The sequence below is a fragment of the Idiotropiscis lumnitzeri genome, chromosome 8 (genome assembly GCF_059441095.1).
Source record: "Idiotropiscis lumnitzeri isolate Australia: NSW breed Sydney's pygmy pipehorse chromosome 8, RoL_Ilum_1.0, whole genome shotgun sequence".
Classification (NCBI taxonomy): Eukaryota; Metazoa; Chordata; class Actinopteri; order Syngnathiformes; family Syngnathidae; genus Idiotropiscis; species Idiotropiscis lumnitzeri.
This window is the reverse complement of record NC_142398.1, coordinates 4274225-4290136: the sequence shown is the minus strand read 5'-3', so window position 1 is coordinate 4290136 and position 15912 is coordinate 4274225. Positions and strand designations below refer to the sequence as shown.

General features: G+C 41.2%; 1 protein-coding gene across 3 annotated transcripts in view; it reads left to right on the top strand.

Annotated features, from left to right (window-relative positions):
- The window catches only part of mgat3b (beta-1,4-mannosyl-glycoprotein 4-beta-N-acetylglucosaminyltransferase b), a 62562-nt gene that overhangs the window by 29494 nt on the left and 17156 nt on the right, over window positions 1-15912 (top strand). Inside the window, exon 1 of one of the 3 annotated variants that reach the window (XM_088302421.1) lies at window positions 15481-15593. The exons of the other annotated variants lie outside the window; for them this stretch is intronic. The gene's annotated coding sequence lies outside the window, so the exon portion shown is untranslated. Of the gene's footprint in view, window positions 1-15480; window positions 15594-15912 lie in introns of those variants that run through there. 3 annotated transcript variants of the gene reach the window in all.

The window sequence follows — 15912 nt, the reverse complement described above, 5'->3', positions numbered from 1 at the left end:
TAGATGATGACGGTCTTTTAAGAATTGCTGGCAGGCTCAACCAGTCGGCACTTGACACAAGAGAAAAGTCCCTCTCGTCATCCCAGGCCGTAGTCATATTGCAACACTACTCATAAGGCATTACCATGAAAAGGTCAGACACCAAGGCCGCATATTAACAGAAGGGTCTGTCCGCACAGCAGGGTTCTGGATTGTTGGGGCCAGAAAATTTATCAACAGCATCCTGCATAAGTGCATTACATGTAACAAGCTTCGTTGGAGAATTGTCGAGCAAAAGATGGCAGATTTGCCTGCTGATCGCCTGAGCCTCGAGCCACCCTTCACCTACGTGGGACTGATTCTGAGTGTCAGTTACTTTATAGTAAGCTATAGACAACATTTTACATTGTCTACAAGTTATGCACAGCTCTTTATATTATCATTTGTGTATGCTTATGTTATTTTGAATAACGTGCTATAGTTGTACTATATGTTTTTGTATCATTTCAGTTTTACAAATAATTATACTCAAGAGATTGAAGACAACAGTAAAGCAGTTCAACTTTACTCCAGCCTCTGCATTTCTCTTGAAGATTGTTCGCTATCTGTAAATTTGTGTTCAGACACACATTGAGGACAGAATACTTACAGTAGCATTTAGTTGTTGTGCTTCTTTGGACAACATTCCCATTGTGACACTGACGTTGGTAGCCATTTTCAGGGTCAGGTGCTGTGCTGCTTCATTTCTTAATCCATACACTAGTCTGTCCCTTTGTGTGTTATTTAGCACCTCTTTGAACTCACAATGTTCAGCTAGCGTCCTTAAAGCCCCTCTTCTTGATCGCGTTTGTGATATCAATATCTCTTGGCAATAACAAGGGGCGTGGGTGAAAAATGTCCAGTGAGAACACCCACTATTTCTTCATAAGGTTTACTGCTTGGTGCCGCTGGTTGTTCCAGATTACAGAGCAAAGTAAATGTCTTTGGACCAATCACATTAAAAAACATAGGGACTTTCTTTTTGTCTTTAATACAATGCCATTAGCTTGAATTAGCCAAACCTTTGCGTGTGTGAGCTCCGCCGCTCCACGTCCTCATCAAAGGAGCCAAGTGAGGCAGTAACTCCCACCATACTGCGCCTGGTTAATCAGCCTGCCACTTACGTGCCTGTTTTCTTCAAAGCTTTTACAGTCCATGGCTTCGAAATCGCCGTCCACGTCTCCTTCGCGCTCCGCGTAAAATCCTCCGTGCCAAACACAGCATCGTCCCCACCGGGGGAATGGCACCATCTATCACATGGACAAGAGCTCCGACCCGCAGCAGCTCAAGAAAAACGCCTCCGTAGGTTCAGACGTCCTCTTCTCCACTGTTGTTATATCTTCTTCCGTTATTTCTCCTTAATGACACGCCATGACGACATATACCAAGATACAAGGCGCAGCAGCATATTTTTGGCACAAATGGAACCCCATATATTTCAGTCAAGTTGGAATGATGACACAGGCATAGAAGGATGACTTTTCATCGCTACGGAGCGGCGCAATATAACATGTAGAGCATTTACATTGATGCAATTGTGTTGACGATTGGCATTGGTCTGCTGTGGTACATTGGGTTAGTTCTGCTTCTGTTCTCAGTGTGAAATTATCCCAAACCTTGAACAGTCACTTGTAGACACCCTCCTTTGACTTTTTGTTTTGCATTTAATTTATTCACGAATCGTTTCAGCCTTGCACTCCAATGCTATTTTATGGCGTAACCATTGTTTCTGGTTGCTTTACATCTGTGTTGCCTGACTGTATCAAGTAAACAATGCTCAGTCTGGTTTTTTGTTTCTTTACTCGCATCCCGCCTTTAGATCTGACACCCCCAACCAATACAATCCCCTCCCACAGCAGCCCAGCGTGTGCTCGTTAGGTGAGGTCAGTGAACTCGGTCGGACTCCGGCAGTTTTGAATTGTCCCTCAGATGCTTTGTAGTCTTGCCGTAGTTTTTATAAGCTTTTCTTTGAGCTGGAAAGGAAGAAGGGGGATTTGTATGGGACACGCACACACATTGATTTGAACTTTATTGAGTTGCCTGGCTGGAGAAGCACTGCATCATTCATCACTGCACCTGCACAATTCTGCTGACATGGCTCGCTTAAGTGTGTGCGTGCGCGCCTGTCTGCTAATCTATTGTTGTACAAGCACTGTTTCTGACAAGTGCTCCTCTTCTATGTTGAATTACAACCTAATATCTTTACGGTGTATGGGACACCAAAAAGTTACCATAATGAGTTTTTTTAAGAAGGAGTACAAGTACAAATATTAAGATTCCGATGATTACTTTGGTAAAAACGAAATGAAAAGATGCAAAAAAATTGATATTTTTGTGTTCTGTATCCGTCCACTGGCCATTTGATCCACTGCGTGCGTGACATCATTGACCCAACTGGGTCATCTTTAGACTTGGTAGATGGGGATGACAATCTGTCGGTAAGATTTGGTCAGTCAGTTTTTATTGTTTTATTAAATGAGAAACAAACTGAATCAGAACAAAAACCACAACGAGCACACTTCACGTCCAGAAAGTCAGAGATGTAACTCAATGATGTCATACCGGCCTTCTTCATAATTCAACAGTCGAACAGGCCTTTGAAACTCTTCATTGCAACATGAATATTTGATTGTTTAATGCAACATATTAAAATCTGTAAAAACCGTGTCCCATATGCTCTAAGTGCAGCATATATAGTGAAAAGTATCATTTCTACTTGTTGGCAGAGTGGTACTACGCAGCAGTAGTATCGCGTCCAACTACTTTCAGGATCAGCAAACCAGAATTTCTGTATTGACAACTGCACACAACCTGTCTCATCTGACAGTATGGAAGAAGTGAAGATTTTATTCTGACGCTACAAAGGATGAAAGGGGCGGCACATCATAAGCATGCATGTGATAAAGTATTACATCATAAACATATACGTAACAAAGTAAGGACTTTGAGAGCACATCTTTAACACCCCCACTTGCTCTCACATTGTTATTTTGACCACTCTAAACATTGGGAAAAAGCTTGTATTTGAACATACCTGTTAGTTCCCAAATATGAACTTGGCAAATGTATTCAACTAGACTTTTGTTGCTGGTTTTGTCAAAACATCTGCCACCATGTGGTCGGTTGGACAGTATTCCAAACTTATTTTCCCATCATTAACAGTTGACCTGATAAAGTGGTACTTTATGTCAACATGTTTGCACCTTTGCCTTTTTACAGGGTTTTTCGCCAGTGCTATGGTGCCTTGATTATCCTCAAAGATAATTGGTCGCTCATATTGATATTTGTCAATATGGCCCAACAACTGTACTATGTACAAACATTCTTGCATTGTGGCAGCTCGAGCCATATACTCGGCCTCACATGTGGACAATGCAACAGTAGGTTGTTTCTTCGTCTTCCATGAAACAACAGGACCATTTTTGTTCAAGCTAATACAGTAACCTGTTGTGCTTCGTCTATCACTTGTATCAGCTGCCCAATCAGCATCACTGTATGCTTGTAATCCAAGTTTGTCATCACATTTAGTGAAGCAAAGTTCCTTGCCAGTTGTACCCTTTAAGTACCTTAAGACGTGTTTTACTGTAGACCATTGTTCTTCTGTTGTCGTAGCTAAATATTGGGATAACTTACTCACAACAAAACTCAAATCAGGTCTTGTGCACGTAGTTAAATAAATTAAGCTACCCACAGCCTCTCTGTACTTTTTGACATCACAGATCTCTTCTGTGTTCCCAGTGTAGTCAAGTTTCTGTTCACATGGTGTCATTCTTGGTTTACAGTCGTGCATGTTGAATATTTCCAGTAGTTTTTCAACATATTTTCCCTGTGTCATTTTTATACACTTGTCATTTTGTTCAAAATCAATACCTAGGTAGTGTTTCAGCTTTCCTAAGTCTTTCATCTTGAATTTTGCTGTCATCATTTCTTTCACGTTCATTAACACTTTTTCATTGCTTGCGGCAATAATCAAGTCATCAACCCATATTATCAAGATCACTTTGTCATTATTGTTCACTTTTGTATAAACACAATGGTCAGCTGGGTTTTGCACAAATTCGTTTTTGTCCAAATATTCATGCAGCATTTTGTTCCAATTTCTTCCGGATTGTTTTAGTCCGTAAAGTGACTTTTGTAACTTACACACCAATTTTTCTCCAGTGCTTGATTTGACTTCATAGCCTTCTGGCTGTTCCATGTAAATTTCACAGTCAATTGGTGCATTCAAGTATGCTGTTTTGACATCCATCTGATGTAGAATCAGGTTATCTTGTACTGCTATTTGCATCAGCACTCTAATGCTAGTCATGTTTGCGGTGGGTGAAAATGTCTCATCATAATCTACACCCATCTTTTGACTATATCCCTTTGCAACATAACGTGCTTTGTAATTCTCACATCCTTCAGTATTGCTTTTCAGCGCATACACCCATCTACCCCCCCACTGCTTTCTTACCTCTAGGTAAGTTAGTCAAGGGTAAACGTGTTGTCTTTTAGCGACTGCATCTCATCATCCATTGCATCACGCCATTGTTTTGCATTGGATGAGGTTATGGCTTTGCTGTATGTTACAGGTATGTTACACATTAACCGGTAACAGTAGTCAACACTGGTGAAAGTCTGATCATCAAATTCTTCACCACTTACATATTCGTACCAATATTTTGGTTTCTTTCTCTCTCTGGAAGGGTATCGTCTTTGTAGAGTTTCATCAGTCTGTGTTTGGTCACTCACTTCAGGTGCCATTTCTTTTTGTTCTGTTTCATCGTTTTATGACTGGCTGTCCACATCAGGTGTCATTTTGGGTTCATGACCCTGAGTGACATTTGGGCTCACACTTATGGTTGGTCCAGATTGGTTTGCCCTTGGTTTGTTCTGTACCAGATCGTCATCATCACTAGTGAAAGTTTGTGTTTCTTGCTCTGCTACAGCTTTTGCTGCAAACTTTACTAATCTGTGTTTTTGCACTTTTTCACTGTCTGGATAGAACACCAGATAGGCAGGGCTATTTTTGTCATACCCAACAAATATTCCCTCCTCACACTTGGAGTCTAGTTTCTTTCTGTTCTGTATGTAAGCAAAACATTTAGAACCAAACTTTTGCATCCTGGAGAGGTTAGGTCGTTTCCCCGTTAGCATTTGATAAGCTGTCTGTTTTATTCTATTGTTGAAACATCTGTTTCTCACAATAGCTGCTGTCTGGACTGCATAGGTCCATAACATCTTAGGTAATCCACTCTCAATTAGCATGCATCTCGCCATGTCAAATAATGTGCGCCAATTACGTTCAGCTGTGCCATTTTGGTGTGGCGAATATGGCGCCGATGTTTCATGCTTGATGCTATTTTTAGTCAGCAAATTTAGATAGTTTTTACTTAGAAACTCTGTCCCATTGTCAGATCTGATGCATTTGACTTTGCCGTATGGGGCTGAGTCTGCCAAGAATTTCTCAGTTGCTAGTACTGTGTCACTCTTGTGTTTCATGAAATACACAAATATCGCACCGGAGTAATCGTCGGTAAATGACAATGCAAAACGATGTCCGTCAATTGATTCAGGATCAACATGTCTGTGTGGATCATGTCGAGTACAATATTAGCTCTGGTATCAGGTTCTCTATTTCTAGTTTGAATAAACTTTCCCTGAGTGCACACATAACATTGTAATGTTGCTTTGTCAATTTTACCCTTAATCACCATGCCATCGGCAACCTCTTGCAACCTTTGAATATCATCATAATTGCAGTGACCCATGATCTCATGCCATGTCTGCATGTCACAGCACTTTGTGCATTGGTCATCATTTTCTCCATTCACAGTGTTTAAATAATACATCCTGTCGTATTTGTAAATGTTGAATTGTGTCCCATCCTTGTGTCGTAGAACATTATGTCCTTTCTTGAAGATGACTGTCGCTCCACTGGATGTAGCAGCCTGTACAGAGAAGATATCTTGCGGAAAAGATGAAACGAATAACGCCTGTCTCAGTGTCACCTTGTGTCGTTCTCCGTTGTTGTCCATCAGGCAGACCTCCGCGTCTCCCCTGTGTTCTGCTACTCCTTTGCATCTTGTGCCATCAGCCAATTCCACGCAGTGTGTCTCGGCTTGAAAGCTGTCATCGAACGCTTTGAACTTCCCCAGATTGGTTATGATGTGTGAAGTGGCGCCCGTGTCGACCATCAGACCTGTTTTGTTGATGCTGCGCACCGGCTGGATATCTGTGTCAATGTCATTCAGGTGGAATGCGTAATCCTTGTTGTCGGTAACTTTTCGTGCGTTGTCCGACCGTTGTTTACGCCTGCAGTTTGAGTCGCGGTGCGTGGCGCTCTTGCACAAACTGCACCACTGCTTACGTTGACATTCTTTAGCTTTATGTCCTTTACGGCCACATTTAAAGCACTCAATTTCGGCACTTTCTGTTTTCGTACTTGGTCGTCCTCTTGCTTTCATGACATTGTCCTCTGATTCTTGTCTTTTTAGATTTTTGTTGTCTTCGTAGTCCCGTAGTCTCGTCTTGAAGTCAGCAAAAGTCATTGCCTCTTCAATTTGAGTTATGTGGACGTTGAATGGTTCAAATGATTCAGGCAGCCCATTTAATACCATTGCGATGAGCAATTCGTCATACAATATCTGACCAACTTTTCGAAGTGCTGTGATGACGGCTTCTGCCCGTATGATGTATTCAGTGACACTCACACTGTTAGATTTTCTGGGCGTGGTCAACGCTTTGTAGAGGCTAAGAATGCGCGGCTTGCCAGTACCCGCATAATGCTTCCTCAATATTTGCAGTGCCTTTCGTCCATCATCTGCTGCATCTTGCATTACCAGTGATAAACTGTTGTCATCCAAAAATTGTATCAGCTCTGCATATGCTTCGGCATTTTTCGCTTCAAAGACGGCTCTTTTATCATCTTCATCATCTGTCTCATTTTCAGCAGGATTGTACAGAACCGCGTCTTTGAGTGAGCCCTTGTAGTTTTAAATGACCGAAAAACTTTGTCTCCCACAGTTCATAGTTTTTCTCATCCCCGTCAAAAACGAGTCTACTCCAGCGGCTACCCGTTTCAGTCGACCGCCGGTTCATTGCGTTAGCCATTGGCTTAGTCGCAGTTATGCTCACCAGACTCGCAGTACGTCGCGGCTTCTTTCTGGTGGTAGAGTCCAAAAATTCCTGATTTTGTCCTGGCTTCAGTCGGGTCCTGGGCCCATAACCTGTTGGCAGAGTGGTACTACGCAGCAGTAGTATCGCGTATATATATATATATATATATATGTATATATATATGCATATATATATATATATATATTGAGGATTTTTTTTACAATGTATGTAGATGTACCTTGCAGAACCGCATGAGCCGATCTCGGTGGCGGCTTTCGCTTGAGAAGTAAGTTGTGTGAAAAATGACTGCTGTCCTGACTACTGGCTTTTTAGTTCCTTCACCATTCTCTTCCTCAGCTCGCTTTTCGGCGGGGGTTCGGTATCATATTTTCCATGAACAGTCCGAAAATCCCGCTCCACATTTCCCTTCTTTGGTATTGCGATGGTGGACTGGCAGATGAGGCAAACGCACTTCGAAAATGTCATCGTGAAAAACAACTCCTCCTCCCATTCCGTATTAAAGTGATACGTTTTTGTCTTCTTACTTGGTCCAGCACCCCCATTCATGTTTATACCCCCCTTGAGTTCAAGAGAATAAAACGAGGGCTTAAAATTGGAGGTAACCAACTCGCTAGCTTGTTAGTTGTGCCACACTTAGCACCGTTGTTCGCGCATGCGTGGTGACCTATGTGTCACAAAAAAATAAATAAATCAGGTGTCATCTGACTGGGTGCCCTGTATCAATCACATGACGGATAATGAGAGGCTGAAATCTATTTTTTAATCTCATGCGATCTACCCATACTACCTTTGCGATTGACTGGTAGATTGCGATTGACTGGTAGATTGCGATCGACGTAATGAGCACCCCTGCAGTCGATGGTAATAAACGAAACATTTAGATGGACGCCTGCATACACTTGATGACAAAAAAATACCCTGAACATGTGTCAATTCTCCTACTATACAGAATGTGTTGAATCAATTGAAACCTTTTTCAAACACACTGTATTTCTCCTCCTTTTCTGATCGTCAATATTCCTTATCTATTGGCACTTTTGGCCATTTACGTTCACGTTTAACTTTTTTTGTTCTACTAACGGTGGTATTTGTGAAAACACTCAATGTGAAAAGATGCATTTCGCTTTACACAGACATAAGTGGTGCATTTATCACAAAAACGACATCTCTGGAACCTAGGGCTGTGATGATAATTCGATCGATTGATATGTATCGCGATAGTTGAGTGAGTGATATCAATAGAAAATGGTAACGATAAATTATCGATCCAAAAAAGAAAACCCAGCGGCGCAGATTCGATCTATCACTGCCCAACTCGTCACAAACTCCCTCCCATTGAGGAAATACAACCAGAGGCTTACGCATGCGCCGCTGAGCTAGCGTGACTCAACACAAACAAAAACAAATGGGTGGCGTAAGGTGGACTTACCGTCCCTCAGTTCCATCACACGGGAGCACCAGAGGAGAGAGGAAGGCTTGCTTAATAGTTAAGCCGCTAACAAGCACCCTCCCTGGACACACACGAGACAAAACGGCCCGTAGCTCCATCACACGAGAGCTCCGTCGCAAGGGAGGCCGGTGTGCGTTGTACATTTTAAAATAAAATGTGCCACAGCTCCGATATCCCCTCTTTGTCATCTTCATCAAGGAGTGAAAGAGAAGTAAACAGGATGTCATGGTGCGAGTTTCAACCTTGAGGCACCTCACCTTGCTCTCTTCAAGACCAAGTACAACGCTTGGCCCTTGGGCTAACGCAGTCTTTGGCTGTGAAGGGACCTTAGAGATTCTGCAAATGGGCTATTCTGGCAACTGAAGGTCTTTTGAGGTTCTTGAGCCTTGGCTTACAATCTGCTGGGGGATCTCTGAAGTTCTTTTGTCCAGTGTTGGCTCGAGGACGTTAGAGATTCCTCAAAAGAGCTCCTCTGGTGACCAAAGTTATTTGGAGGCTCTGTCACCTTGGCCTGGAATCGGTCAGAGGACCTTTGAGATTCTTTTGTCTGGACCGTGTGGTAAGAGGACCTTGGTTCTTCAACAATGGAAGGTGTTGGAGTTGGGGCAATTGGTGTTCATCTCCCCTTTTTTTAATTTTTAATAATTCTCCCCTTTTTTTTATTTTTTATTAATTCATGTGGCTGTTTGGCATAACTTGTAGAGGCCATGCATTCTCCATTATGAAAAGCTAGTAACGTAGTGTTTATGGCTTGTGAGACGGGGAGGTTGTATTCAATATTGTCCCTGTCGTCATCTGTGTCGACAAGTTCCAGATGCATTCAACATCCGTGCTGGCAAATGGCCTATCCCCCCCTCGGAGTCCATATCAGATCCATCACTATCACAATTGCTGAATATGGCATCTTTTTCATATTGAGGGATAACTGCAATATTGCATCCCTTTTCAGGACCATCACCTACACCCATAATATCAATAACTTCACTCAAAGTGAATCCAAAGGAGATAAAAAAAAGATTAGACTTAGATACAGATACGCACCACTACATACATTTCATCCCAACAAATTCTGTCAATATTTACTCAAAATAATTTGAAAGATACTCAGTAATATATTTAGAGCCCTATAAATTCAATTACACTTGTTGCTCACAATTGTAACCGGCGAGTTGAAATATTTTTTTTTTCCCAAAAATTGTCATGAGGGGAACAAAACCATTTTTTTGGAGAAGTAAATTGATGGATTGGATTTTAAAAAAGCATGTCAATTGCCATCCTTCTATTAAAAACAGGACATTATTTCACATTGATCATGTAGATAATTCGCATCGTAACTTAATGATGATTTAAGTTCATGGTTTGAGCTGTAAGCATGTCAGAAAACAGCACTAAAAACTTTAGCATTGTTTTCCTAAGTAAAAAGTAGATGCTTGCAAATGTCTTATTTTCATTAAAAGCAAAGATAATACAACACTGCTCAATATCACATTTTTTTTTAAAAAAAATGTCTCCTTTAACTACTTTGTGAAATCAACATGCTAAAACATTTTGTCGTGCACACTGAAAAGTGATGGGTTGTTTTCCCTACTCATTTGCTGGGTAGGTGTGGATTTTAAGCAGATTGGGTTACTTTTACCTAAATTTTGGTTAATTATTTTGATCCAGCATATTTGATTTAAGATTGGATTTGGGTTGGATTTAAGAGCTGCAGCTGGGTGTGCAAACTGTGCCAAATATGTTACGTGAGTGACTTGTTTCTTTGGTTACCCGAGAAGGTTGTTTCTTCTTCTGAAAAAAAATGAAATGTTGAAAGCAAATTTTGTTAGTTCTATTTTTAACCACACATACTAAAAAAACAGTTGTGCCCCTTGACCAAGTAAAGATCCATGCTAGCATGCTGCCTGTCGCCAGCCACCGTCTGCCTCCTTTGAGGTGACACCACTTAAACGTAGCTAAATGTCTGAAATATAACCAGTCGGAGTTCGTGTGTACATCCTTGCTCTTGTCCGCTCCTGCTTGTGTAAGTGGAGACTCGATTGGCATGGTATTTTTGACTTTGTGGAGGTGATCGCTTGAGCTCACGTTTGATGTCAAGAAATCCAAACTATTGTGCAGAATGCTTTTATACTTTCCTAGGTTGAAGAGTATTATGTGCATTTGCATTTTGGTGGCGATCGGTCGCCGTTTTAGATAACATAATTGACAATGTAAGCAATATTACCTCGCTTGCCTCCGTGCCGTGACGTAGACGCTGAAAGCGGAAAAAAATAACTAGCCGGACTCCAAAATGGGGGGTGCCAATTTGTCGTAAATCTCATTACAAAAAAATATATATATACATATAGTGTATATATATATATATATATGTATAGAGAGAGAGAGAGAGTCTTTTTAGGGGGGGAGCATTTTAGTACACTGATTTTATTCTACTTGCAAACCAATTATAAGTGCCCGTGTTAACGTCAATCAACTGTCCCATGAACTATATACAAAAGTGGATGTGCGCGCGTACTGTAACATTTTTATTGTTGCGAGAGGTTGACATCTTTCTTTTTCTCTCACGCACGCACATGCGGTTTACATTGACGCTAGTGTTGGGATCGAGGGGGTCAGGTCATTGCCTAGCATCCAGTTTACTGAGTGATTTGTTATGAGCAGCAAATGTTTTCGCAGTACTCGTCATTGTCTGTGTTTTCATCACTTGATGTCTCTCGCGGAACGACCCGTGAGCCACACGCAGCTGTAACTCGCTTCTTTCGTTTGTTCGACGAACGAAGCGTCATCCTTTGATCCACTGCAACTCGGTCGCCGATGTCTAGCTTGGATGTGGATGCTTTTTTTGGTCAAAAAGCAATCGTCTAGGAATGTTTTGGTGTGTCCTTCGCTACAACAACCTTCACTACGACAACTGCTCTGCTCTCGTCGCCCTCGGCGTAGTTACCACGCTTACTCCACCACGCTCACTCTCACAGGTCCCCCCCAAAAAGTCCGCATTCACTTCTTCAAAAAGACCCTTGCGTGAGTGAGTACTGGTTGATCATATACTTGCTGCTACCTGCTGGCCATTTTTTTTTATTTACATTGCACTCGAGCCTTAAGAACCAAGTGTGAGGTTACCAGACCCATTTTTCCATAAAGGAAAATGATGTGGGATATACCACGGGCCAAGTGGATCACATAAAACACATTTCTAATGTTTTTTTTCAGAATAATACTTTTTCATACCAAAGATCTGTATTGTTACATATATTTAACATTGGGCGTTAGTGGTAAAAAAAAATTCTTTATTTGGCAATGAGTAAACATGACAGTTTTTAGTGCTTGGTAACATGAAATGTGCCAATTATTTGCATTTCAAAAACATAAATTGTGGCTGTGACTTTAAGGATAAGGTTTAAAATAAAATTCTTCGGTTTACACATTTTGTGTCACAAAATTGCCAACTGTATCAAAAATGAATAATGCTGCATATATTTGGTTGCATTTGTAACAAGCTACCATGGGTACAGAGAACTGATCAACAGACTCCCAAAAAAAAGTAGTGCACAAAAAAAAAAAAGCTTTTTAGCCTTCACCACATGGTAAGACTTGAAACAGTTTTGTTCCTCAGTGAAGCAAAGAAGCACATCACATTTCTCACAGAGGGTGGTAGTTGCGTTGACTTTGCAGTGTTTGCAGCGGCCGTGTTTGTCACATTTCACAGGCCAATATGTGCAACTTGGTCAGAGCGAACATCATCTGGAACTCCAAGACGAACCCTTTTGGATGGTGGTGGTGGCTGTGAAGATGTGGGATTGAGTGATGGTCGGCCTCTTTGTATTTGCAGAAGAATGACGCTAGTGGCAACCTCTGCCTGGAAGCTCTTTTGGCGCAGTACATTTTTGACACCAAGTAGTTTACAGTCACCGTGGTAGATCAACCAAGCATTAACCAGACCTAACATAATGGTGTGCCAGAACAAGTAGAGGTACCACCTCCGTGACCTCATGTGATACTTGCACCTTGCAATGCATGCATCAAGAAGATCCACTCCTCCCATGAATGTGTTCTATTCCTTCACAATGTGAGGCCTCCTGACCTCCAAAAATGTCTTGTCTGCTTTGCTCCAGCATCGAGCATTATCTTGAGGCTCAACTGCACAATAGGATGAGATTAGGGTTACAGATTTGTTGTCATGCCACTTCACAATGACCAACCTTTCCTTTTTTTCCACCCTGGCGTCAACAGACCCTCTGCCTCTCTTGGCAAGACTTCTATCATCTTCAAGCTGACACCCAGCTAGGCGATTGGCACGCAGAGTTCCCACAAAGTAGATCTTTCGTTGAAGAAGGTTGAGTACCAGTGGTACTGAAGAAAAAAGATTGTCGGCAAAGACTTTGTAGTTGTGGTCTGATGGGAGAGTTTCACAAAGCTTGACCTCAACATCACTTCCCATGCCAAGTAAAGATTTTTTCCCAGTGCCACCTTCGTACACAACAAAATCACAGAGGATTCCTGAAGAACAACAGCGACTCCAAATTTTCAGTCCCCAAGGGTGGGGCTTACCCTTTACCCTTTACATACTGTCTTATGGGACTGTGTCCCTCTGAAGGACACCATTTGCTCATCAATAGACTTGTGCTCTTCCGGGGTGATATCCAGACATTGTTTGCGAAACATATCCAACCATGGCCGAATCTTCCAAAACATATCTTCTGCTCTTCTGTTTGATACATTGGTGTTGTCAGTGAAATGTAGATTTGACCGCAGGTTTAGAAAACGATTACGTGACAAAGTCACTGTCATCTCCCAGGATGATCTGGAGTGCATTTTGAAGAGAGTATTTCTTGTTCTTTTGCATTCTAAAAATGTATTAAAAATAAGAAAGTACAGAATCCACAATAATTATATATTTCTTTTTATGGGATAAGCATAGGATAGCAAAACTGTGTTATCATTACGTTGAATTTCCAAAAGGTGTTGTTCTTTCGCATTATTTTATGTTTCTAATTGTTCAAAACACTTTTAATTCACAAGCAGATCATACTTCAACTGAATATAGCAGATACCGCTAAATAAATTGGGTGGATTATTACAATTTTTGTTATTGTGACAAATATGTCACGTCGAGATTTTCATTCGTATTTTAAGGCTGAAAGCCCGATGTGACATGTATGTCACAGCAATTTTTCGAGCCCTGGTTTGATATTAGTTTCTTCAAACACTATGGTGTGACCATGTTATCAGCACTATAGGACATGTTATCAAAGTATTGGAACTGTCAAATGAGTTTGAAATGACCTGTAGTATCACATAACAGTTCTTTGAAGTTGGCTGCTTCTTTGAAGTTAACACATCAGCAATTCCAGCAAATTGGAGAGGTCACTTCCTGTCAGTCACATGACTATCACATGGTCTTTATTCCAAGATGTTGCATATATGCCGCTTAGGCTTTTGAAGGGTTAAAGTCAGACAAAAAGTTTTAAAACAAAGAAACAGGGGAGTTCAAAGTGTTTGTTACACTGGTGTCACCTGGTCTTTTTAACGCAAACGTCTGAGATTCACAGTAATAAATTCGTAGCAAAACCCTAACAATGAAAATGCTTTTGTTCGGCAATCACTGGTCAAGTCAAGTCAAGTCAATTTTATTTGTATAGCCCTTAATCACAGACAGTCTCAAAGGGCTTTACATAGCCACAATCGACATCCCCGATCTTAACCCCCAGGAGGGCAAGGAAAAACTCAAAAAACCTCATTAGGGGAAAAGTGAGAAACTTTGAGAAGGGACCACAGATGGGGGAATCCCCCTTCCAGGATGACCAGGCTGCAATGGATGCCAACTGGGCAACATTTGTCACATACAATGATGCTATGCAATAATAGATAAGATAATGTAAGAGTCAATTGAATGAAGTGCTGCAGGAAGATGACTTCAGTGGAGTGGGTCCTCATCCAGGGCCGTAATATCCATGGCAGCATATCCGAAGATGAACCTTCGATCTTGTACCAGTCAGTTGGTGTAAATTCAGAATATGGTTTTGTTAATGAATTACGTCACACGAAAAACCACAAGCTGCCAGTCGCCATTGTAATGTATTGTTTATTGCTGCTCAACTGACTTTTTTTTTGCTGTGTGGCGATGCATTGTTCATATTCTGGGAAGCATCTGGGCCCAAAAAAAGAACTAAATAAATAAATAAATAAAGTAAGAGCACGTAAATTGACCAATTTCGTTCTAGCAAATAGAGGGAATTTCAAGCCAGTGTTCTTTGGCACATGCCTTTTGAAGATCTCCTTTCTCAACTGTTTTGCTTATGATTTATGATAAGGGGTTCACAAAAATGTATGTATACATATCCCAAAAAATTTAACTCAGTTAAATATTTTAACTCAGTTAACTCAATTTGGTTAACTTAAAAAATAATTTGCATACTTTGCAAATATTGTGCCATATTAGTTGTCTTTAGCACATCTCAGAACAAAACACTGTGTTTAAGTTACCACTGGGCCTTGCAAACCAACACTGCTGGAGTGTGGCGCTCGTGGGCAGTTTTGAGAAATGTTTCGAAAATAAATGTCTGCAAAAATGTCTCCATTTAGATCATATTCAAGAACCCAAGAAAGTTATTAGAACAGTCTTCAAATTAAATATACTTCATATTTGGTGATTTTGCATCAATCCTAAGATTATTCAAGTAAATATCTTGTTATAAACGTTGCAAAAAATAGTAGTTGAAAAATGTGATTAATTTAATTGTGGAATTTCTTCGTGATGAATTAGTTAAAAAAATTAATCACTTGACAGCACTAATATATATATATATATATATATATATATATATATGTTTCATCCGCCTGACTTGTGTGCAGGCTGCGTGGGATAGGTTCCCACTCGGTGACGGAGTCGATGTCTGCCCTGTGACTGGCTGGCGACGTGTTCAGGGTATGGTGTGCCTTTCGCCTGTCAGGATCGCCGTACGGCGAGGAGGAGGTGGACCCAAAATGCGAGGAGGCAGGGATAAGGGTAACTTAACGGGAATTTATTAACTCAATCCAACGAGGGCAAACAAAGGTATGTGGACAGACAAACGTGGCAGGGCGCAAAAATTAAAGACAAACTAAACGCCACTAAACTGGACCGAGGACGAGAACAAAAACTGAGACAAAATACAGAGGACGTAAACGAGGGCGAAAGCAAGAATAAGCACATGAACGAGATCGAAGTGATGGTCGTGGAAGTCCGTAAGGAGCAACATGGAGCAACACGGGACAATGACCCGACACTGGGTTGAAGGTCTGGGAAGCTCAAATAGTCCAGTAATCGGGGGAGCAGATGGGGATCA